At 50.3% G+C, this 25,037-nt stretch overlaps 1 long non-coding RNA gene across 4 annotated transcripts; it reads left to right on the plus strand.

Annotated features, from left to right (window-relative positions):
• Positions 1-8,536: 8,536 nt before the first annotated feature.
• On the plus strand, positions 8,537-15,545 carry LOC112817224 (uncharacterized). 4 transcript variants are annotated; one of them, XR_003206334.2, is made up of 4 exons: positions 8,537-9,081; positions 10,812-11,041; positions 12,984-13,045; positions 14,069-15,545. It is a non-coding gene; the product is annotated as an uncharacterized lncRNA (long non-coding RNA). The 4 variants fall into 4 exon arrangements; XR_003206332.2 differs by having other exon boundaries at positions 8,538-9,081; positions 10,812-11,063; XR_003206333.2 differs by lacking the exon at positions 10,812-11,041 and having other exon boundaries at positions 8,550-9,081.
• Positions 15,546-25,037: the final 9,492 nt, after the last annotated feature.

Here is a 25,037-nt window from a genome sequence, read left to right on the forward strand (position 1 = left end):
GGCAGAGTTTCTCCTCTTCCACTAAAAGCCTTCATGCTGAAGAGGGAAGGAGAGGCCTGAGTGTTCGGGCAGCAACTTTCTGACACACACGATATCCCTCCGTGAGGGACACACGCACACACACATTTGTGTGTTTTACTTTCTTCTGAATCCCTGGCGCCTGGCACATAGTAAGTGCTCAACTAGTACTTACTGAATGAATGAGTAAGTGAAGGAATGGATTCTCGCATTATTGACATGAAAGTTTCGTCGAACAATGTGACCTTGCTCCTTGCGTCTTAGTTCGTGACCAACTGAAGCGAGTTTCCCAATCCACTAGTGGGCCGCTACTCAAAGTCCGGAAAACACTGCTGGGAGACACGAGTCTTGGGGGGGATGTGGTTTTGGTTCCAAGATTTGGGTAAGAGCTTACCAAGTGGATTACCTACTGCAGGCCAAGGTTGACTGACTGCCATCTGGGGATGGGGCGGGGCGGGGGGAGGGGTTCTCGCTGGCAACGCACCTCAACGAAACTGATTCCAAGTTTTGGGGCTCAACCCCCATACCGCCTCCTGGGGAGAGAGTGCAGGGAACACGAGAGACATGCTCTGCCTCCTTCTCTTTCTCCCTGTTTGAAAGTCAGCATCTTAATTTGCCAAAAGTTGATGTACACCTTCTGAAGGTTTCATATGGTCTTGTCACTTTTTTGTTGGGTTTTTCTGATTTGGGTTATGGAATCCTGTTTTATTTGGTTGATTTTGGTTTGGGATTTTTATTTTTATTTTATTTTTTTGTACCTCAAGCACAGAAAATTAGCTTAGTTGTAGTCCTGAGTTCGTGATACACCATCTTCCCCAGTCTCCCCTCCTACTTTCCCTCCTCCATCCGATTCCCCCAAACCAACTCTACTCTCCACAGGCAGCCAAAATGGCGTGCTTGCTGTATGTGACGGTCTCCAAAGATGGTGGCCATCAGCTTCTTTCTTTGCTGTACATGCAAGTCACACCATCCATCCAGAGCTAGAGTCTGTTTCCCTCCCCTTGAATCTGAGCAAACTTCGCAACTTGCCATGGCCAGTAGAAAGTGCTAGAAGGGACATTCTGCCAGTTCTGGGCTCAGCCTTCAGAGACCTGGAAGGTTCAGTTTTCAGGCTCGGACACAAACGACCACGCTTTAAGGAAGTCCAGCTATCCTGCTAGAGAGAGAGAGGCCTGGGCTGGGCTGGGGGTGGGGAAGTAAGACACAATATGGAGATTGAGAGACAGAGAGAGGCTACACAGAGGAGTGCTGAGGCCCGAGGACGTGTGAACAAAGCCTTCTGGGAGCTCCCAGCCCAGCCCAGCCAACAGCTGAATGCCCCCAAGCGTGTAACCCTAGCCAATACAACATGGGCCACCTGGCCTCTCCCTGCCCAAATTTCTGGCCCCAGAGAATCTTAAGAAATAATGAGTAGTCCTCTGTTTTAAGCCACTGAATTTGGGGTTGGTATGTTAATGGATCCATAGGTAATGCAAAGAGTAGCTATGCCTCAATAGGAATCTTTATAAAATATGCAGTGGGTTTTGTGTGCCCTCTCTGCTATATACAGAAATGGAACTTTCATAAATCTTTTGTTCCTGACCTTCTTCACCCAACAACAAATGTTTAAGATCTGTCCATGTTGCTATTTCTACATCTGGCTTGTTGCTATGAGCCCGTGCACGGTATTCACTGGTGTGGATCAATCATGGTTTATTTACCCAGTCCTCCAGTCATGAACCCTAAGATGTCGCCAATCCCCAACTACCACGATTAACACCGCGGTCAGTGTTCTCATCATGTTCCCATGAGGACGTACGCGAGAAGTTCTCCTGGAACCACATCCAAGAATAAAATCGCTGGGTCACAGAAAATTCTCGCACTTCATTCCAAGCATACGCACATTCTTGCACTGATGAGATCATATCCACAATATTTTTTTTTTAGTAGTCTTTGCTCCCTTTATTTCTTTGCTTGGCTGGTCCTCTGCCTCCCTTGCACAACCTCCCACAACATCTTCCATCCCTGCTCCTTCTATGAGAATATTAATAACCCAGAAATTATCTTTCTGTCTTCTCTTTGTTATTAAGGGTTTGTCATGTTCCTGAGTGGATCTAGAGGGGACACCTTCCCTGCAAAGTACACCCAGGGTCAAATTATGAGATCAACAAAGCATTCTGGTGCTCGATTTCACCAAAGTCTTGTCAGGGTGCCCATTTTCCGGAATGACTGTGCTGGGTGACACCCCCACCACCAGCCCATGAAGGTCCCCTCCCTTCCAGTCCACCCTTCCCAGCTCGATATTATTCAACTTCCCAATTGCTGCCAATCTGCTGCCATCTTCCTACTCTCTCATTCCACATTTCTAGTTAAGAGTGGGCTTGGACACTTCCTCGTCTATGTGTGAACCATTTGGGTTTCCCCTTGTGTGAGCTTTCTCATATCCGTCATCTATTTTCCTCTTGGGTCTCCTGAATTCACGTTGTGGATTAACCAGAATTTCCAGTATATTCTATTCTAGGTACTTGTTCAGAAAGCAAGACAGATCTTTTGAAAATAAAAAGAAATGATAATAATATTGCTGAAGTCAAAAAATTAGTAGGAGGTCTGGAAGATAAATTCCAGGGAAGAGAGAGAGGGAGAGAGAGGAACAGAGATAAAAAGAAAAATTATGTTAATGAGAAATCAGCTAAATTGGGGGACTTTTTTCCCTGGCCTCATGTTTCCGCATATATTTCTCATCAGGGAAAGTCTCTGGGCCTCCCCCCAGCCCCCAGCCCCCCAGCCCCTCACTCCTGCCCAGGGGAGAAAGCCTGCCTTGCCCAGCTGCCTTCCGCCCACCTTGTAATCCGCCCTCTGTGGGGAAGGCCACCTGGCCAGCCCTGCCTGCCACAGGGCAGATAGTTCTGCCTAATTCTTGGATGAAATCTCAACAAGTCCTTTTGATTTAAGGTTTATTTTGTTTTGTTGTTTTGTTGGTTTTGATTTAAGGTTTTAAGCCAAATCCACCTTTCACTGCCTATCAGCAATAAAGCTAACATCTCCGTATTCACGTATCTGTCTACTGTGTCCTCATTCTCAACTGGTTTCAAACTTCAGAGGAGAACAGGCTCTTCTTTTATTCGCCCCGTAGAACCTCCACAGGTAACATAAAAGATCAGTGTGGAGAACCAACATCCCCCTCGTAGGAGTTCTAGTAGGAAAAGCAGGAGGTCAAAGTGAGAAAGTTGTCAAAGAAATAATTCAAGAAAGTTCGTTAGAATTAAAACGTTGAGGCTCCAAATTCAGATGACCTGCGAACTGCTCAGCTTTCCACTGAAGAATGACCCAGCACGCACCATCATGAAATTTCAGAGTACCAGGGAAGGAGAGAAGGTTCTGGAAGCTACTAGAGAGGGAGAAAAATCACCTACAAAGAAACAAGAATGAGCATGGATCCCACTCATCAGCTGTTAACATTCAACACTGGGGGGACGCCAGGGTGATGCACACGCTCCAACTTCCAGGGGAAATTTCCTTCATCCAAGAACGGTAGAGTCAAACGATCATCGGCGTAAGAGAGTGGAATAAACCACTTCCAGACCTGTCCGTGTCAGAACATTTATCTCCTACCGCTACCGTGTTAGGAAATGCCATAGAAAGTGAGCAAAGAATCCAAAAACAAGACATACAGAACATCTCCATAGGAGCCTTTTTCATTATTCTCAAATAAAATCTTATGCAACTCTTTCTCTCTGCCTACGGGTTGGCTTTTCTTCTTATAACACAAACTCGTGAAATTCAAGGGTCTGTCCCTGAAAATGCAAGTCGTCCCGAGGAACATGGGGTCAGTGATGGCCGAGTCAGTCAAGCACCGAGCAGGTGCCTGGTAGGGCTGGATCCTGCTCAGGCAGAAGGAATGGTAAAGGATCCTGTCTTGGCCCCAGCAGTCTGTGAAGGAAGGTCTTCTCAACCCTAGCGGTTGTGTGTAATTCCATCTATTCCAATCTGACCAAATAAAATGTGGGATGGATTACATGAAATCCAGGGAATGGGAGCTGTGACTTTAATCCCATCTTTAGCAACTAGAGCAAGGGCTCAGGACTTCTCACTGTGGCTCCAGGTCCCTTATCCCAGTCTCAGAGCTCGGACCAGTAAGAAGCCTCAACCCCGGGTGACACGGCACGGTGAGGCTTTTCCTCTGGGGAAATATATTCGAAACCCAGGAAGGTTTGAAGCTAAATGTATAAATGACAGAGTAAACCAAACACATGGTATTAATGTTAAATGTGAGAGCAATCTGCATTTGGTATTAGAATGTGTAAGGAAATTTGGTATACTAAAGAATTTGAAGTGAGCCTTGTGATATCAAGATAAAATCTAAAATCAAATACTTGAGTTTTAGACTTGTGGTTTCTGTTGGAAGGTGTAAAATAATTTGATGGTTTTGGAATTAAGAGACCTGGAGACTCATTATGAATATTTAATAATTTAACTTATTGGCTTAGGTTTTGCTTGCCAGGTCAGGCACTTTTAAATACCTAAAATAAAATACATTGAGTGTGTAATTTAAAATGTTTCTGAAGGGGCACTTGGGTGGTTCAGTCGGTTAAGCATCTGCTTTCAGCTCAGGTCATGATCTCAGGTTCTGGGCTCAAGCCCCACATCGGGCTCCCTGCTCAGTGGGGAGCCTGCTTCTCCCTCTCCCTGCTGCTCCCCCTGCTTGTGCTCTCTCTCAAATAAATAAATAAAATCTTAAAAAAAAAAAAAAATTCACCTTGAGGGGCACCTGGGTGGCTCAGTTGGCCGAGCATCCAACTCTTGGTTTCAGCTCAGGTCATGATCTCAGGGTTGTCAGTGTGATTCACCCTGCCCCCACATCTACACCCCGGGGCCCGGTAGGCAGCTCACACTGTGTCCCAGATCGGGCTTTTTCCCCTTCCCTTTTCTACCCTGCTTGCAAATCCACACCCCCTCTGTCTTCCTTACTCACTCAATCTACCCACTTTTTGGGCCACACCCGGAGGCCTCCCTGTTCCTGTCGTCAGTCATGGTCTTCCTCTGAGACCTACCTTCAGTCCACCTCTCCCCGTTGTTACTGCCTCCTCTTAGGGGCAGTGGGGGGGGGGCGGTGATGATGGGGGCACCACCTTTGTGGCCTCCCGGGCTGGTGCTTCTGCCCCGTCTGTTTGCTTGACGAGTGTGCAGTCCGGGTGGGCTGTACTGTGGGTGTAGTTGGCACGGCCGATGCACTCTCCTGGACAGCTTGTCCGGGACCCCAGCCCCTTGGCACGTGCACCCTAATGTCACTCGATCTCAGGACCCTGGGATCATGACCTGAGCCGAAGGCACTTAACGACTGAGCCACCGGGGTGCCCTTAATTACCTCTTTAAAGACCCTGTCTCGGGGCGCCCGGGTGGCTCAGTTGGTTCAAGAGCCAGAAGGCTGATGTATGAAAGAAGAAGGCTGGGGGAACAGGAGAGAAAGCAGGGGCTAGATCCTGGGGGCCCCCGAAGGCACGGAAGGGGTTCCCGTGTGCTGCCCCTCCATGAGGCGGGATGAAGTTAAACCAGGAAGTGATGTGGTCTGATTTTCAATTTTAAGGACACCCTGAGGATGGACCATGACTGACGACAGGAACAGGGAGGCCTCCGGGTGTGGCCCCAAAAGTGGGCAGATTGAGTGAGTCAGGAAGACAGAGGGGGTGTGGATGTGCAAGCCGGGCAGAAAAGGGAAGGGGGAAAAGCCCGATCTGGGACACAGTGTGAGCTGCCTATAGGGTCCCAAGGTGTAGATGTGGGACAGGGTGACTCACACTGATCCCAGTCCCTGAGAGCTCCTAGAGGGCCAGCCCTCCCTGGCAATGGGCTCTGCTGGCCAGGGCTGTGTCACCTTCCCAGGCCCCTGCATTTCTGGGGGTGGGGGTACTGGGAAAGGGAGGGGGGGCAGGAATCCCCCCTACAAACCTCCAAAACAGCCCCTCCCATGCCAGAAAGCCCCCAGCAGTTTGGACTGTCTCCCAGGAGTCAGGACACCCCTGCCTGACTCACCTCCTCCACTGAGGGGCGGGCGGGGAGGGCCTGGCAGGTTTTTAAACTCTGGACTTCTCCCCACTCCACCGTCTGGGGCCCCACCAGACCCTGGCCACAGAGGCTCCTTCTCCCTGCCTGGCTTATCCAATGCATGGGGGCGAGGGGGGGCGGGTGAGTGATGCTAAGGGAACACAGATGATGCTCTCACAAGGTCACAAGGACGCCGGGAGCTGGAATGGTTGGAATTGCCCACCTCCTTGGAATATTAAAGATGTCAGATGTCAAAGAGGCTGTGAGGATGACCGTCATCGGGAACCTTCCTCGATTCTTCAAGCCACGTTGCTTCTTTTTTTCTTTTTAAGATTTTGTTTATTTACTTGACAGAAAGAGACACAGCGAGAGAGGGAACACGAGCAGGGGGAGTGGGAGAGGGAGAAGCAGGCTTCCCACGGAGCAGGGAGCCCGATGCGGGGCTCGATCCCAGGACCCTGGGATCATGAGCCGAGCCGAAGGCAGACGCTTAACGACTGAGCCACCCAGGCGCCCGAGCCACGTTGCTTCTGTCTTCTCGACATGGCCACAGGATTCTGTGGGCCAAGTGTCAGATGCCCGCGGCTCGTGCTGGGAGAACAGGAACACACCAGTGAGAGGCACACAGGCTCCCTCGCAATGAAGGAGGATGTCCAGGGCAGGTTTTCTGGAGAAGCCGGTGGCTTGGTGGCTTGGCTGCCCTTGGGGACCCCAGTCTGAAGCCTCAGCCTCCCGACTTTTCCCTAACGTCAGGGCAGAACAGACTCTGGATCCACTTGCCACACCATCTAGTGTCCATTTTCATATACTTGTGTTCGTTTTAATATAAAAGTAATTTCAAATGAAATATTACTGAATCAAATGGAGTCTCCAGGAGGAAAAAAAAAATGCACCTGACTCATTACTACGTAATAATATACTCATAATAGTTTATGCGCCAGGCCTTGTATGACATGCTCTACACCCACGACTTCAGTTAAGCCTCATAATGGCCTGAGGAGAAGGTCCTGCCATTATCCCCATTTTCTAGATGAGCAAACTGAGGTTTGGAGAAGTCAAACAACTTCCCTGAAGTCACTCACAAGTCAGGGTCAGAGTCAGGTTGCAGAATGCAATGCTCTTGAGGTTATGTGCCCTGGGGGTGTGTCCTGAGGAGCACAAGATAAGAAAGTTCAAACTCCCTGGAGTCTGTCTACCAGCTTCTCCATCCTTGTGTTGTGTAGCTTGCTCTGCCCTGCCCTGCCCTGCGGGGGACTTAGGTAGAACTCGTGGGTGGAAGGAGAAGGGGAGGCAGGATTCCAGCCCGAGAGGCCCTGGGGAGATCACTCCAGCCACATCTCCCCGGCTCCCTTTTGTCCTGGGCACCTGCCCGACACGCTGTGCGGACCAGGCGCCACAGGACTCTTGAGACCCCGGGCAGAGAGACGTAGGACTGTTGGTGGTCTTGCTCAGTGCTGTGTTTCCACCACTTTGACGAGCACTAGGTACATAGTAGGCTCTCAAGAGATGTTAGTTGATCTAAGGACTTTGGTTAGAGGAGATAATGTTTAAATGACTGTGGTTAGGAAAAGCCCCTGGAGCTCTCCCACACTGCTGGGGGTGCTGTTTGGCAGCAGCTGCTAAATCTGGACACACGAGCCGGGAATGCCAGACCAAGGGGTAAACCTGACAGAAATGCACCCCCATTCTCACCAAAATATATGTTCAATGTCCGTGGTGGCAACTGCCCTTGGCAGCACGGTGGATACACATTCAGGGTGTCCTCACATGGTGGGACACTGTGCAAATCTGGGGGACTCTCACCCTGGGCGAAGAACACGAGAAGCCAGAGCACGAACAGGGTGTTCCATTTACTCGAGGACAAAACAGGGCAACACTAACCTATTCCGCTCGAAGTCACAGAGCGGGGCCATGACTGAAAGGGGGACACCGCGGGGCTCTGGGGGGCTGGTAATGATCTTTCCAGATCGCGTTTCTGGTTGCACATGTGTTCAATTTGTGCAATCAGAGCTATGCACGCGTGAGATCATAGAAAAAAAAAATTTTCTTTCCTGCCCCGGGTTCCTGACGTGGAGCTCCTGAAAGCCTTGTAAACTCCCAAGTGGCCAGAACACCAGGAGCCTCATTGGTCCTATCGAGGGGACTCTGGGTGGGCTCCTGGCTGGCTCCTGGCTGGCATCTGATCCGCAGAAGGACAGGGCCCAGACTGGAAGCTTGGAGTTTTCAGCCTTGACCCCCGTTCCCCAGAGAGGGGAGAGGAGCCCCAAACAGTTAATAATCAATCATGTCCTCACAGGGACGCCTCCGTAAAACCGCAATAGTCAGGGAATGGGGGTTTCCGGGCTGGTGAACACATCCACCCGGGGGGGGCAGGTGACGCACCCCAACTCCACGGGGACAGAAGCTCCCGTGCTCAGGACCCTCCCAGACCTCGCCCTGCTCACCTCTTCCTCTGGCTGCTCCCCGGTGGCCTCTGTCATGTCCTTTGATAAACCAGTAAATGTGAGCAAGCGTTTCCCTGAGTCCTGTAAGCCTCCATCACGAACCAACCAAACCCACGCAGGGGGTGGTGGGACCCTCCCATCTAGAGCCAGTGGCTCAAAAGCACAGGGGGTCCTGGGCTTGCAGCTGGATCTGGAGGAAGGAAGGGGCAGTCTTGCAGGACTGAGCCCCTGACCTGTGGGGTCTGACGCCACCTCCAGGTGGACACCCAGCTGGTGTCGCAGAATTGCTGCGGGGGAGAAACCTCCACACACTTGGGGACCCAGAAATGGCAGAACTGGGGTTTCCCCTGCACGGGGAGGAAAAAAACCCGAGTTTTCCCATTTTGGGACATTTCTATAAAACTTCTTTCCATCCCCGTTAGAGGCATTGCAGGTGCCTTCGTGTTGGGGGGCGGGACTCTCTCTCCGGTGAAGAAGCTGGGTCTGTCTTTTCTGTCTCTCAGCTCCCCAGACGCGGGATGACAGCGCCACTGCATGGTCACAGCTGCGGAAGGCTCCAGTCGTGGGGACCCAGACTCTCCTGCTGCCCACCTACTCGGTAATACCACACCTCCCTCCCAATAACTGAAGCGAAACTTTAAACAGTCAGGAGGTCATTCTTAGAGCTACAAGAGCAACTATTTTCGTCTGATCAGTTTTTGTGTTTCTTAATTTGTGTTCACTTGTTCTAGCCGGAACCCTGTCACTTTCCCGATACTCTGAGACAGATCAGGGATCAGTTAAAAGCTTGCAAAGACCCTGACGGTGTCAGGTCGCCATGGTATCAGAAGGTGATAGTTTCTCTCCCCCATTCAATCCCCGGATCTATGGAACTCGGGGTTAGAAACCAGGACAGTTGAGTTTCTAAGTTCTGTTTGTAAAAACTTGGTAGAAAGAGGTCCCTTGGGCTTTACTTGCCACAAAAGGACACAATGCACCCTACAACTCCTACCAGACCTTTGCTTCCTTTCTCTGTCTTAGTAAAATTAGGAATGGGGGTAGAGGGGGGTCCACAGGGACCCAGCCACTCTACTACCTCCCCACGGGGCTCTCCCAGGGCAGGACAGACCCCCTGGCTCCCAGTCTGGGGCGACAGCCCCTCCCACCAGGCAGGACCACCTGTCCCACCTGCTTCCCTGCAGGTGCTCCCCCCCAGCACCGCCCTGGGGTGTCTTGGCAGCTGCCTCCTGGACAAACTGCCTCAGTGAAACCTCATGGCTGTTTCCTTAAAGGTTAGGGGCAGGTGCAAGCCAGCCGATCCCAATTTTAGAGCTTCACTCAGCAAGTTTTTGAGACAAGTTCAAACTGGTTTTGTGGCTTGCAAACTGGCTGGAGCCAGAAGCAGAGAAGACCTTGATCTGGGAGGGAAGCGGGACTCAGAGGCTTCCACCCCGCTCGGGCCTCCACGCAGAGTCTGTTGGTCGCTGGCAGGCCGAGGAGGGGGGTGCCCTTCTTGCACCCCCTGCCCAGAAGGTATGCAGAAGGGCCTGGCTGCATGTCCTGCTGCCCGGTCCCTGGCCCACAGCCCGCCTCCAGCCTTGGGGACTTCTGACCTCTGTGCAAGCCCCGCCCTCTCCAGACTGGGGCTCAGCCCTGCGTGGGTGCTCGGATCCCCATCTCTGGGCCCCAGGTCAGACGTGAGTGAGTCTTCCTCCAGCCCACCCTGAATATAAGCCACCCCCCAGATCTCACTGTTTGGTCCACACTTGGTGCCAAACGAGTCCTGCCTCCGGGTTCCCGCTTGGATTAATCTCCCAAGTCGTTCCCCACCCCCCTTGCATCCACACACCTCCTCTGGCATCCATCCCCTGACCCCTCCCCTGCCCCAGCCTCCTTGCCTCCAGGTACCTCTGCTGCCTATGACCCAACCTGCCAATAGCTTTGCTTCTAATTCACTTTTAATGATGAAACATGGCCCCTGGTTATAGGCGCATGAACTTGTTTTGTTTGCCCAAGCTGACGGGTAAAAATTGCTCATACATTCCCTCTGAGGGTGAGCTTGCGAAAGACTCTCGCTCTGCCGGAAGCCGGCCAGGCTGCCCTCCGCAGAGAAGTGAGAAGCCAGCAGCCTCAGGCGGGGGATGGGAGGCAGCCCGGCCCGCCCTGTCCAGGATCCTCTCGCGGATCCCGCGGCTGGAGACATCGATGTGGGCACTTTTCACAGGGGCCACAGCACCTCTTGGGAATTGAAGAGACGGATTCGTCAACCATACCTCAATAAAGCTGACAAAATTAAAGGTAAAATCGATGTCAACAAATGAGAGAGACCCCAGTCCCTTTCCCTTGGAGGTGTAACGTCTTCAGAGCCTCCCTAACGGACACAGATGGCTTCGGGGAAGGCCTGCTGACAGGGCAGGGAGCCACACGGCCCACGGGGACCCAGTCATGAGCAGAGGAGGAGGCGGATCTAGTGACCCTGTGTCTTGGTCAGCTCAGGCTGCTATAACCAAATACCACAGAGCAGGCGGCTTAAGCCACGGACATTTGTCTCCCACACTTCTGGAACGGCCAAGATCAAGGTGCCCGCAGATTCGGTGTCTGGTGAGGGCCCCCTTCCCAGTTTGCAGACACCCACCTTCTTGCCGTGTCCTCCCATGGCAGAGATGGGGAGGCGCTGGTTCCTCTCCTCTTCTTACAAGGGGCTCCATCTGCATGAGCTAATCACCCCCCCAAAGGCCCGCCTCCAAATACCAAATGCCATTCCACCAGGGGTTAGGGTCTCAGTGCAGGAGCTGGGGGCGGGGGTGGGAACATTCAGTCCACAGCGCCTCGCCTCGTATCAATGCCAAGGCCTGGAATGGTTCCCGGGGGGGGGGGGGGCAGGTGTGGCAGAATGGGAAGGTGATTTGGGAAACATAGCGGATCAAGGAATAGGAACTAAAGTGTTGTGCCTTAGGGCCCGAGGACATGGCCCTCTGGGTCAAGCCCAGTATGGGGGGGGTCCCAGGCTGTGGGAGACCCCCTTCCAGCAGCAGCAGCTGCCTCTGGCGACAGTGGCAGAAGCAACAAGGCAGTAGAATGCAGCCTGCTGGTGGGCCTCTCTCTGCAAGGCATATGGAGCTGGGTCTGGCCCTTTAACTTATTTTTAATTGACTTTAATTTAGTTAATTAAGCTCTATGCCCAACGTGGGGCTCGAACTGAGACACCAAGAGCAAGAGTCGCACACTCTACCGACGGAGCCAGCCAGGGGACTTCCCGCTAATCTGACCCATGAGGTCTTGAACAAAACTTTGAATATGAAAAACACAGGTCCCCTTAGTTGTCCTCCAAGCTGGTGAAGCCTGTCGTGGGGACAGCAATACATGTGTTCTGTGCCCCCTCCTCGATAGCGTGATGCAGAGAAGCACTGAACACATTGTGGAGGGAGAGAAGAGCCAGGCTTCCAGTCTGGTTTCCAACGGGCTATAGGCGAATCACCTTGGTCAAGTCATTTAACCTCTGAGACTCAGTTTCTCTATCTATAAAATCACAATCAGCTCACCTACCCAGTAGGGTCATTGGACGGATTGAGAGAGAGTTGTTATAAAACACCGAGCCCCTAATAGACCCTCAATAGGTGGGTTCCTGCCTTCCTTCAAGACAGGCACTGGGGCACTGGGTGGCTCAGTCGGTGAAGTGTCCAACTCTTGATTTGGGCTCAGGTTATGATCCCGGCATCCTGGGATCGAGCCCCGTGTCGGGCTCCACACTCAGCACGGAGTCTGCTTGTCCCTCTCCCACACACTCTCTCTCTCTCAAACAGATGAAGAAAATCTTAAAAAAAAAAAAAAAAAAGGCACCATATTGTGTTGTAGAACCTCAACAGGACAACATAGAATTTAGCAGACAGTAAGGCCTTGGCAAAGGCTCATTGATTTGATACCTGGATTCCCCCATATTTACACACCCTCAGGATGGAAGCACACATCCCACCGACTTGGGGCCGAGAGGTTGTTGAGCGCCGATGGAACGAAAGGTGTATTCTTTTGACCTTGCCCTTCTCTTGGCCTAGAGGCCACATCCCCATACTCACTGTCCCGGACGACTTGTCTTCCCATGCCTCCTGCCCAGCTGGGTCTGTATGGTCACCAGCTGGGCTGTTCTGTGTTTCTTGCTCCGTCTTTGCTGCTTCTCACCAACACCGAGCCACTTGGGGATCCGTGCCCCCATGGTGTCCTGCATCCCCCTTGGGTCCTCCCTGAGGACCCCCAGTCTGCTCACCATTTTGGCCCTGTCCGTGTCACCACCGGCTGAAGTATCCAGAGTCTTTCCAGAGTCTTTTCTTTAAAGCTTCAAAATATATTTATTTCAATTTCAGTGGTATGATTGTATTTGGAATTCCTTCCATGAACCTCCATCATATTTTCTGCCTCTTCTGCGAAGTCTGTCGCCTTTTGCCTTGGATTCACTTTTTTGTGCATTTGTCTCAAACTTTATTTTTATCAAAGTGTAATTGACATAGGACATTATATTCGTTTCAGGTGGACGACGTCAGGATTCGATATTTGTAGATCTTGCAAAGTGATCACTACAATAAATCTAGGTAACATCTGTCAGCATACATGGCCACAAAAATTTCTTTCTTGTGATGAGAACTTGTAAGATCTGCTCTATTCACCACTTAGAAATATGCCATGCAGTGTTATTAGCTATCGTCATCATGCTGTGTATTACATCTCCATGACGTACTTATTTTGTAACTGAAAGTCCATAACTTTTGACCCCCTTCACGCATTTCACCTACCACCCACCCCACCTCTGGCGACCACCCATCTGTCCTCTGTATCTATGAGCTCATGAGCTCCTTTCTGTTTTTTAGATTCTACAAATAAGGGACATCATACTGTATTTGTCTTTTTTTCTTTTTTTGTGTATTTGCCTTTCTCTGTCTGGCTCATTCCACTAAGTGTAATGCCTTTTCAAGGTGTAGTCATGTTTTTGCAAATGGCAAGATCAAAAGTCTTCATTGATTTGAGGAAATGACTTTTTTTTTTTAAACACACAGCTGCGTAACTTATGAAAACTACAAATGTTCATGTTGGAAACTGTGGTAGGTTTGTTTTTCATGTCTGCATAGGTTGTACTTCTGATGTGGAATTTCTGCTTTAAGTGTTTCTAACAGGTCATAACAGGTTAATTTGGTCTTAAACGTGTTCCTCACGGCCCCCCCACTCCCCCTGAACCCAGAAAGTGCTGATAAGGAAGAGTTCATTTGTTCCTAAAACAAACCTAAGGTTTTATTCTACCAGTGGGAACATGACCCTCTGTTTTTTGAGGTCCTTCAATGTTTGCAGTAAAAATACAATTAATCAAGTGCACTGAAATGGCCTGTTTGTTTAAGGATTTAGCACCTCCGTTGAACAACAAGCCATATTGTTTCATTGAGAACCGTCCTCTTGTTAAGCACAGTAGAATATCTTCATTTCATTCCTGAACAGGATCCAAGACAAAAACACCAGTTGTAAGATCCAAAAAAAAAAGTTATTGTCAATTGGATTGAATTTTAAAGAACTCATTTGGCGTTTTGTGTGTTTGTGAATTGTTCTCTTTCCCTGCACCAAAACAGAAATCGGGGTCCCACTGTGGGAGCTGGTGGGAGCACCCAGCGGTCATCCGTGGTAGGGAAGCCTTCGGCCCCAACAGGCAGAAAAAGACCTGGAAAAGAAGAAAAAGGGTGACAAAATCCAAATCAAAGTTGAAAGCCGCCCAGTGAACTTTTGTTCCTTTCATCCAGGAATCTGGGGACAGAGAAACAAACCGCTAAAAATACAACAAAAGCTCGTTTGATGGGGAAGGCCCTCCTCCACCTTCTGGATCAGGACACCTGATGGTATGGGGTCTTCAGCCTGAGGAAAGAAGGAATTTCTCGTCCCAGAAACTGAAGGGGTGGTCCTGAGGGGTCCTGAGAGGGGCAAGTTCATGGCCAACACTCTGAATGGGGGTCACTGTTCAAAGCAGTGATCCCATGGTGTGCCGGCCTTGTCTGCCAAAACGGACCTACTGCCCACGAGAAATGTAATCAATTGGGATCCAGAACTGGAATCTGTTACTACCACTCTTGCTGGATGCAGTCCTCACTTGTGGGGTTTTACGACTTCATCCTAATTTGTTCGCACAGGAATTTTTGTTGGTGGATTTGGTTATTTTGTGGCATTGCAGATTTTCCGCGGTGACCGTGTATTTTATGGGCATCCACGCCCGAGGGGAGCAATCTTCATTTGCTAGGGCTACTGTAAGCAAGTAGCACAGGCTGGGGGGCTTGAACAGCAGAAGTGTAATTCCTGGGCACCTGGGCGGCTCAGTCGGGTTAAGCATCTGCCATCGGCTCAGGTCATGGTCCCGGGGTCCTGGGATCAAGTCCCGCATCTGGCTCCCTGCTCAGCAGGGAGACTGCTTCTCCCTCTGCCCCTCTCCCCGCCCGTGCATGCTCTCTCTCTCTCTCAAATGAATAAACAAAATCTTTAAAAAAAGAAAGAAATGTAATTCCTCACAGTCCTGGAGGCTGGAAGTCCAAGATCAAGGTGTCATCAGCAGGGCTGGCTCCTTCCAAGGGCAATGAGGAAGGCTGTGTTCCAGGCCTCTCTCCCTGGCTCGCAGGTGGTGGTCTCCCCGGTGTCCTCACATCGTCTTCACTCCTGTGTATCTGTGTCCAAACTCCCCCCCCACACACACACACACCTAGCTACAGTTTACCCAGGTGGGCAACCGACAGGTAATATTTGTGTAATTTTTATCAAGTGTTGGAATTGTACTGCCTTAATTAAAATAATGTGGAGATTTTTCCTCTTTTTCTGTGCCCTGGAACACTATCCAAAAATCTCCTCTGTTAGAATTTTTTGTGAAATCGGCAGAGTCTGAGGCTTCGGGGGAAGCTACTGACTCACTGAAAACTTTCTGTATTTCTTTTATAAAAGCCCCTGTTTATATTTTCTCTCTTCTGGGATCTTTCTGGCAAATAACATTTTCCCAGAAAATAATCCACCTTTTCAAATTTGGTTGTTGTTTTTTTAATGAACGATAAATGAATTAGCTTATATCCTCAACTTTCCTCTTTCTGTCTCCCAACCCTACCACCAAACTTTCATGTTAGTTCTGTGATAAACACATTCAATATGCAGTACCTTCCTTTTACTAAAATGTACCCGCTTATTCCTGAGTTGACCCAAGTTCATCCTCTAGTGATCTCTTCAAGGAGAGCTCATGAGACTATTCTCAAATCATACATGTCCAAAAGTGTCTATGGTTTAGAGAATTAAAAGACAAATCACAGACCCGGAATGGGGGGATTTGCAAAACATATATCTGATAAGAGACTTCTATTCAAAATTTATAAAGAGTTGGGGTATCCGGCTGGATCAGTCAGTGGAACGTGAGACTCTTGATCTTGGAGTTGTAAGTTTGAGCCCCACATTGGGTGTAGAGATTACTGAAAAATAAAATCTTTAAAAAAAAGTTCACAAAGAGCTCCTAAAATTCAACAATAAGAAAACAAACGACCCAATTGAGAAATGGGCGAAACATCTGAACAGTCACCTCACCAAAGACGTGCAGGTGGCAGGTAAGCGTATGAAAAGATGCTCACATCCTATGTCACGAGGGCACTTAAAATTAAAACACCAGTGGGACACCACTGCACACCTATTAGAATGGCTAAAATCCAGAACACCGACAACAGAAGTTCTCATTCACTGCCACTGGGAATGCAACATGGCCCCGCCACTTTGGAAGACAATTTGGTCATTTCTTACAAAGCTAAATGTAGACTGACCATACAATCCAGCAGTCACATGCCTAGGTATTTATCCAAATGAGTGGAAAACTGATGTCCACCCAAAACCTGCCTGTGAATGTCTATAGCAGCTTTATTCATAATTGTCCCAAACTGAAAGCAAGCAAAGTATCCCTCAAGAGATGAATGGATAAGCAAACTGGGGTGCTTCCACCCAATGGAATAGAAAAAAAAAATGAGCTATTAAGCAACCAAAAGCCATGGAGGAAATTTAAATACATATTGCTAAGAGAAAGAAGCCACTCTGGAAAGGCTACACACCATAGGGTTCCAACTATATGACATTTTGGAAAAAGCGAAACTATTTTGAGACAGTAAAAACACCAGTGGTTGCTGGGAGGAGATAGGGGAAGGAGGACAGAAAACTGTGGCCTTTTTGTAAAATCCTGACTCCCCTTGTTTCCTTGAGAATCTTGTGCCACCTCTGCCGGCGCTGGTTGTGGATCTGTGGACATCCAAGCCTGGCCTGATCTTTACCCCCTTGAAAGTGGCTTGACCCTTTTATTCCTGGCTGCTGAAAAAATTCCTTATTTTTAAAATTCAACATGCTTGATCAGTTTTCCCTGGCCTATAGTTTTCTCTTTCAATATATAGATTCATCTGAGGAAAACTTTCTCGAATTATTTATTGAAATGTGTGTATGTTCTACCAATTGGTTGGGGTTTCTTCTTCAGAGATTTTAACTATGTGTATGTTAGACCTCTTTGCATGTCATATGTAGAATACAGGACATGTCTATGTATAATATAGAGATATATATTTTACATACATATATATGTGATTTCTCTCTCATTCTTTTTAGCTCTACCTTCATTCCCATTTCATTTGCTCACTTTCATCCCCTCTACTTGTTATGTCCGGTACAGTATATTCCACAGGGTCTGTTCCCCCTCATGCTCCTTCCAACTGCATTTTTATTTCTCTACTGTTTGTGATATTCATCTCCCATTTCCTTCAGTGACTGAGCAGCTCTCACGTCATGTCTCCTGTGGTCTCACAATCTCTTCTCTGAGCCCTTGCATTTCCGCCCTAGGACCTCCCCTCATGAGGCTGCTCACTTGACTAATGTTCCTAATTCGGACCAAAGCGTCTAGTCACTGTCTTCAACCACTCCAAGGCACATTTTTTCGGGAGGGCATTCTTCATCTATTCAAGAGTCTTACGGCCATTTTCCACATTTGTCTCTCTGGGTGTCTCTCAGCAAGGCCATGCCAGTTCCTTGCTTAGACAGAATGGGTTGGATTGTCCTCGGCCAACTCATGGCACAGCGGCCTTCCCAGCATCACAGCCCAGAGGCGCTCTCCTCGGCTGTTTCCTCTGGATAAGACTCAATTGTGGGATTTTTAAAAAACATTTTATTTATTTATTTATTTATTTATTGTGAGAAAGAGAGAGAGTGTGTGTGGGCACAGGGGGAGGGGCAGAGGGAGAGGAAAAGAGGATGACTCTCTGCTGAGAGGGAAGCCCAACCCGGGGCTCCCCTCAACTGTGGGATTTTTTGTAGGACCCCCAAACCCTGAAAGCTGCAGCCCCTACCCCCTCTTGCCATGCCCCCATTTCCCTTTCTCCTAACCCCAGGTTCGGCCTTGGCCGATCTTGGAGTCTGTGCATATGTCTAGTTACCAGCTTCACTGAAAATGGAATTTCTTTCTTTCTTTTCCTTTTTTCCATTCTCCTTACTCCTTCTGTATGCTTTACGGACCACGAGTTTAAAGCCGACTTATGCAGACGTGTTCCTGTTGGGGACGCGAAGATGTTCACAGGACTGCGGCTGCTGTGGCTGTGGGCTTGCGGACAGGTGGGCCTGGGGGAGCGGCGCCAACATGCAGAGGACAGGGAGGGTCTCGGAGGGTCTTAGCTGCCTGCAGTTCCTGCCAGGAGTGTCAAAGATCAGCTCCCTCCCTGCCCTGCTGGGGTTTGGTTTCATGAGTCAATAAATTCTTGTTGCTTCTGTCACACACACCCCACCGCCCCCCGACCCCCTCCCGGGAGTTCTGACTAATGCAAGAAGTAGCCACACTCTCCGGTAACCTTGACCTTGGGTGCCTGGCTTCTCCATGTCCTGCTGCCCCAGCCTGGCACCTAACACAGCATCTTGTCCCACAACAGGGGCCGAAAATAGGCCTTTGGGAGGGGCTAGCGTCACACAGGCAGGACGTGAGGACCCAGCCGCTGAGCCTGCCTTCCCCACCATGTCTTGCGGCCCCGCGCTCCCTCCCATTCCGTAACATCATTTCCAGGCCGGCTGCGGTGCCCAACGCTGCAATGCAGGCGCTGGGCCTGCAGAAAAGGGATTTCAGGGGCGCCTGGCTGGCTCAGTCGGATAAGCGTCTGCCTTCCGCTCCGGTCATGATCCCGGGGTCCTGGGATCGAGCCCCACATCGGGCTCCCAGCTCAGCAGAGAGCCTACTTCTCCCTCTCCGTCAGCTCCTCCCCACCGCTAGTTCTCTGTCTCAAATAAATAAATAAAATCTTTTAAAAATAAATAAATAAATTCGCCAGTAGAATGAGCCTGCACAAACCCCTAAGCCCCCGCCCTTGACCCCAATAAAATCCCCGGCCGCGCATGCTCTCACTGCATCTGCCGCCTCGCTGCGTGGCCCCAGGTGTGCTGTGTAGTCTCCGAGTCATTTGTAAGCAATAAATCTTTATTTTTTCAAGGTTTCCTGATGGTTGTTGCCGAAGGGCATCTTGCAATCATAGCAAGAACCACGACGGTCGGTCCAGCCATAACACCGATCTGAAAAGGGGGACCCATCGATAATTGTAGCAGGATGTCTAGAGGGGGCGTGACTCGGGAGGGAGAGGACGCACGTGGGTGGGTGCAGAGGAGAGCCCCGCCCCGGAGCGGGCAGGTGGGTGACAAGGGAAGGACAGTGCGACAGAGCCGTCTGAGCCCCTGCGATGTCCCTGAGAGCCGAGCCCCTGCACATGGCCGGGACCAGTCGGGCAGCCTCTGGAGGAAGACTTGAGCCGCTGGGCCTTGCAGATTTGCTGAGAAGCAATGGTGCCCGGGGCAGGAATCCGGGCCTTCTGCAGAAGTGTGACCTCCCGGCCGTGCTCCAGGCGCATCCTCCGGATGGCAGGTGGGTTTAATTTTCCAGGCGGGTGGAAAGTTGCCGACAAGAGAGTGGGAGGCAGATTTGTTTCTCCTTCAGTTTGCAGTTCTCACTGGCTACATCCAAGCTCACCGTCAGTGAGTAGAGAAGGACACGCGGAAAATCCCTAAAAGCAACCGGCTACTTAATGAAGTCAAGAGCAAAACTGAGGAGGTGGCACCATGCGTGAGGACCAACGTCCCAGTGATGGGGGGATTTTCACAGAGGCTGTGGGCTGGGTGCGGCATCCCAAAGGGGACAGTTTCAGGTCCATCATTCCTGGGTGGGTTTTACCCTTTCCTCTTCCGTCAGGAGGTGTCACGTTCTTCCAACCAGCGGCCTGCTCACTCATGAGACACGGCTTCTCCCTCTCTCCCCCGGCCCTCCTCCCTGCCGTGGCAGGTGGAATGGCTTCCTATAGGCATTGGTGGGTACCGGTGAACCAATGTAGCCCTAAGATGCACTCGATGGTGACAGAAGAGATGAGAGACGTGCCATAGACCCTCTATGCTTCTGCCGGCACACCCCTGGCCCCCTGGCCTGGCTAATCTGCAAGAACGTTTCTTCTCCCCCGACTGAGACAGTCATGAGAAGCTGTCGCAGGTCGTCTCCCCACGGAGGCTGAGTAGATCCTCAAAGGCTGCCCCAGACAGTTCATTTGGAAAACAAGGAGCAAGTGCATAGGTGCCTCATTGTGATTACTGCGTGGGGATGCACCGAGTGCGTTTGCCTTTAAGGATGACCTATCTCAGTGTCTTGGTGCCTCCCTTCCTTTCCCATTGGTTTGAGATTACAGAAAGGGCTCTGTGTACCTGTTATTATTATCCCGCTGAAAATGGCAACAGAAGCACCAGGATTGAAAAATCTGAATATAGAATACATTTATGCTACAGGTATGCGCTGTGCTGAGGGTATTGGTTTGGTGGAAGGGGGTTAGGGAAAACCAACCAGTAGCAATATTTTATTAACAGTCAGACTTCCTGAATCCTGTCGAGGCGTTAAGATATAATCGTGCGGTACTTTCCACCACACAGGTGGAGTGCATTCCACAGCATTTCAAAAGAGTTTATTTATGGTCAGACACGTGACTTCAGGGGCGGGAGGAAGCTCTCTGGTTTTTATTTCATGGGAAAGGTTTTCAGCTTTGAAATTTGAAGTGTTCTTCACCTCCTATTAAAACATTAGTGGCAGGGAGGCCTGGGTGGCTCAGTCACCCAAACTTCTGCCTTCGGTTCAGGTCATGATCCTGGGTTCCTGGGATTGAGTACCCGCACTGGGCTCTCTGCTCATCGGGGAGTCTGCTTCTCCCTCTCCCTCGGCCCCTCCCCCTGCTCGTGCTCGCTTGCTCTCTCTCAAATAAATAAATAAAACATTTTACAAAAAAAAGAAATATCTCATTTGATCCAGACTTTTTGAGAAGTATCGTTCTAGCCATTCAGAATCGAGAAAGATAGAACATAAGAAATAAATGATTCCCATCGCCCAATATTTTTTTAATTTGATGAGGTCAGTGAATGGGATAGCAACTGCTTCACCGCTGTGTACTACACCTGTTCTCTGATTTGAAACTCCTCCTTCATTATTAAAGGAAAACTCTCGTTTCCTCTACTCGCAGCACTTCTGACACCAAGTGTAGGGGGTGGGGGGGAGGTTCCCACACCAACCAATTTTCCAACTCTGCAGACACCAACTGAGCATCCTACAGTTCCATTATGACCCTAACTACCCAGAGTCAGTGCAGACCCCATCGATAAAGTGCTCCGTCCCACAAGACTGCCTTCCCTCCACTTTGGATGCCATTTACAGTCCCAGATTGTCACCTGCACTTGCGACCGATCAGCTATAAATCAGGTGTGCCCACGACCCCCTCTTTGGATTTGATAGTTTGCGCTAATGTCTCACAACACTCAGGGAAACACTTGCACGTATAAAGGATATGATTAAGAACACACATGAACAGCCAGAGGAAGAAGTATACAAGAAGTCCAGAAAGGTTTAAGCGCAGGTGTTTGGAGTGGTGCCATTCCCCTGGCAGGTGAATGTGTTCGCTGACACAGAAGCTCTGTGAACCCCATAGTGTAAAGATTTTTACGGAGGCTTCATCACATAGGCATGATCAATTATTAACTCAATCTCCGGCCCCTCTCCCCTGCATGGAGGATGGGGGTGAGCTGGAAGTCCCGAGCTCCTAAACATGGCTTGGTTTGGGGAGTGACCAGCTACCAATGTGAAACTCTCCAGGAGACCACAAGGCCACCTCATTAAGCAAAAGATGCTCCTATTGTCCAAGAAATGCCAAAGGATTTAGGAGCTTGGTGTCAGGAACTGGGGACAGAGACCAAATATATATTTCTGATTACGTTCCAACTAGCTACTAAATTCTTATCTATATTTTTGAGGTAACAGATATCTGCTGTATGGTTGGCCCACGCCCACCTCCAACCCCATCCCCCCAGGTCACCATATTTCCATGATCTCTCCCTCTCCCTTCCATGTGGCCACTCTAGCAGCCACCATGACATGATCTTGTCCTTGGCTCCAGTTTACTGGCCCAGTGTTAGCTGACCCAAAAGGAGCCAATCAGTGTCTCCCATCCATGGGAGTTTGGAGAAGGGGAGAGAGGAAGAGAGAGGGGGGGAGAGAGAGAGAGAGACAGAAGGGGAAGGTATGAGACCCAGGGTTTTGGAGGCTGGGAACTGAAGCATGGAAAAGCCCGTCTGCAACAAGAGAAAACAATGAGGCTGGAGCCCCAGAGGAGTAGAGCTGATAGGAACAGAGGACTTCTGGGTGGGCCTGCAGGGCACCAGCCCCCTTGTGGATTCATGAGGCCCAGCTGCCTCAGAGAGCCCATGAGCTACTCCACCATCCTGAGATGCTCCTTTCTTTGCTTGAGCTGGTTCCCCCTGGATTTCTGTCACAAACAAAACAGTCCCCGTTAACTCTCTGCATCCAGTTCTAGCCTGTTCCATGTCACTGATCCATCCGCTCATTCCTGAGCCAGGAATGCTTTCATTACCTCCTTTATATTTTAATATGTGATAGGATAAGCCCGCCCCCCCCGCCCCATTACTGTTCTCCTTAAAATTTTGTCCTTCAGATAAATTTAGAATCCTGGTGTCCAATTCCAAAAAAGAAAAAAAATTGCATAGGAATTTTGATTCAGATAACCTTGAATTTGCAGATTAACCTAGGGAGAAGAGACATGGTCGCACTACTGGGACCCGGTCGCCAGGAGTCAGTTGGCTACGTTCAAAACCTCATGACCTTTGTGAGGTTTACGGTCGTCTTCATACACAACCTTGCATATCTCCTAAGTTCGTTCCTCGGTGTTTCGTGTATTGGCCGCTACCGCGTGTTCTCAGCCTCCTTTCTGGAGTTCGGGCGCGGGGCCTCCTGGTACACTCCTCTGGTGCCCCACCATCACGTCCCCCTTTCCAGTTCCTCCTGCGGGCAGCGGCCCCCACCCGCCCCAGCCACCCGCTCGCCTTCTGCGCCTTATGCCCTGGCTCGTCCAGTCCAGGGCCAGCAGGGGCCCGGGGCCAGCACAGACCTAGCCCAGAGCCGCTGCGGAGCTCGCACGCGCGGGGAACGGGGTTGCGGGAGAACCGCTCCCCGGCTCGCGCCCACGGCTCCGTGCGCTTGGAGACGCCGGCCAGCCGCGTTGTCTCACGGCCCGCGAGCCTTCACCGCTTTCCCGCATCAGCTGCAGCGAAAACCCCTCCCTCCAGCCTTTCTCCCAGGCTCTGCTTTGGGGACACTCAAGCCAAGACAGGCGCCTGTGGGATTCTGACTCATTCTGACAGTCGACGTTTAGGGGAGAATCACTTGAGTCGGGAGCCCTGCCTCCCCTCCACCTGCACGCGGCGTGGACCTGCTCATCCCGGCGAGCAGGAGGGAGTGAGCACCCCCCCCACCCCCGGGGCAGGGGTGGCGAACGCGGCCCAGAGCCTCGCTGCGGGAGTCAGAACCCGTGACCGTGGAGCGCGTGTGTGCACGCGTGCAGGTGCATGCGCGCGCGTGTGCGGGTGTGCGCGCGCGCGAGCCAGGCTGCCGAGTTCTCCAGCCTTTGGCGCCTTGCCCCTCTCTGAAATAGTCGGACAAGCACGTAGCTCCCCGACAAAACCGCAGCCCTTCCCGGCCTGCCTCCCGCCGCCGGCGGATCCAGCCCCGGCCCCTCCCTTTATTCCCGAAAACTGTTAGCTTGAATAAAACAGTGGCTGGGAAGGAGCCAGGGGATCAAGCGGGGATTTTTTTGGATGGGAAAGTCTTTGAACTTGGAAAAGATGCATGGGGGTGGGGTGGGGGGTGGGGAGAGGCTGAATACACTAGAGAAAAGCAACAATCTCTGGGTGTGAGTGAAGGAAATATATAGCACTCGTGGGCGTTTTTTGGGGGGGAAGCTACGGAGATGGGATTATATTGTATATATTATGTTGCAGACTGAATCTTTTAAGCTTAGTTCCTTTAAGCCCCTAAAAGCTTAATCCTCCCCTCTGCACTCCAATTATGACCACCCCACCCATCTGCAGCGCCCACTGAAGACTCCACGGCTGGGAGAGAGCAGTCGGTGGGCACAGTAAGGCTCACGCCACGCCCACCCCCAGCTACTCTGGGGGCGGGGAGCGAGGATGTGGCCCCTTTGGCTCCTTGTGCCCCAAGTTTGCGCATAATGAAGGATTCCCTAAAACAGAGATGACAAATATTTACTATGATATCCTCTTTCTCTGTTGGATTGCTTTTTTCCCCCTTGTTATTTTGTGGGAGTTCTTTATATTCTGGACATCAATTACTTGTTATAAATGTTGCAAATAGTGCATCCAAGTCTTCTGCTTGTTTCTAACTTTAGTGACGTCAGCCTTTTTTTTTTTAAGATTTATTTATCTTAGAGAGAGCAAGCACGGCACGGGGCGGGGGGTGGGGTGGGCAGAGGGAGAGAATCTCAAGCAGACTCCCTGCTAAGCCCAGAGGCCAAAGGAGGCTCAATCTCACCACCCTGAGGTCATGACCTGAGTGGAAACCAAGAGTCCGTCGCTCAACCGACTCAGCCACCCAGGCACCTCTTTTTTTTTTCTTTTTTAAGATTTCATTTATTTTTAAGTAATCTCTACAGGCAATGTGGGGCTTGAACTCACAACCCCGAGATTAAGAGTCACATGCTCCTCCCACTGAACCAGCCGGGTGCCCCCAAATCTGTCCCTCTTTTCTGTAGAAACAAAATCTGACTCCCCCATACTGCACTTGTAACAAATCTATTATGTCCTATTTTTCAGTTAAGTCCTATCTTTAGGCCCTGCCATTTTTGATTCCGCTCTAGTGAGCAAAGTATGTCCAAGAGTTGAGAAACTGGTATGATGAACACCCACATAGGCGCCGCTCACCTCAACAATTAGCCACGTGTGGCCAGACGTGTCTTCTGCGCCACCCCACCCCGCTCATTTAGTTCAGAGCAAATCCCAGACACACCATTTCGCCTGGAAGTATTTTGGCATATGTATTTCTAAAATAGAGACTCTTGTTCTTAATGAACCACAAAACTATTATCAGACCAGAAATCATTGACAATAATGCCTTATCTAGTTAGCAGTGCAATTCACCTGACTTTCCCACAATGTCTTTGCACAACTGGCTTGTTCAAATCAGGATCCAAA

Source organism: Callorhinus ursinus, unplaced genomic scaffold, assembly GCF_003265705.2.
Source record: "Callorhinus ursinus isolate GAN/ISIS: 27379988/994484 unplaced genomic scaffold, GSC_fseal_2.0 scaffold43, whole genome shotgun sequence".
NCBI classification, from domain to species: Eukaryota; Metazoa; Chordata; class Mammalia; order Carnivora; family Otariidae; genus Callorhinus; species Callorhinus ursinus.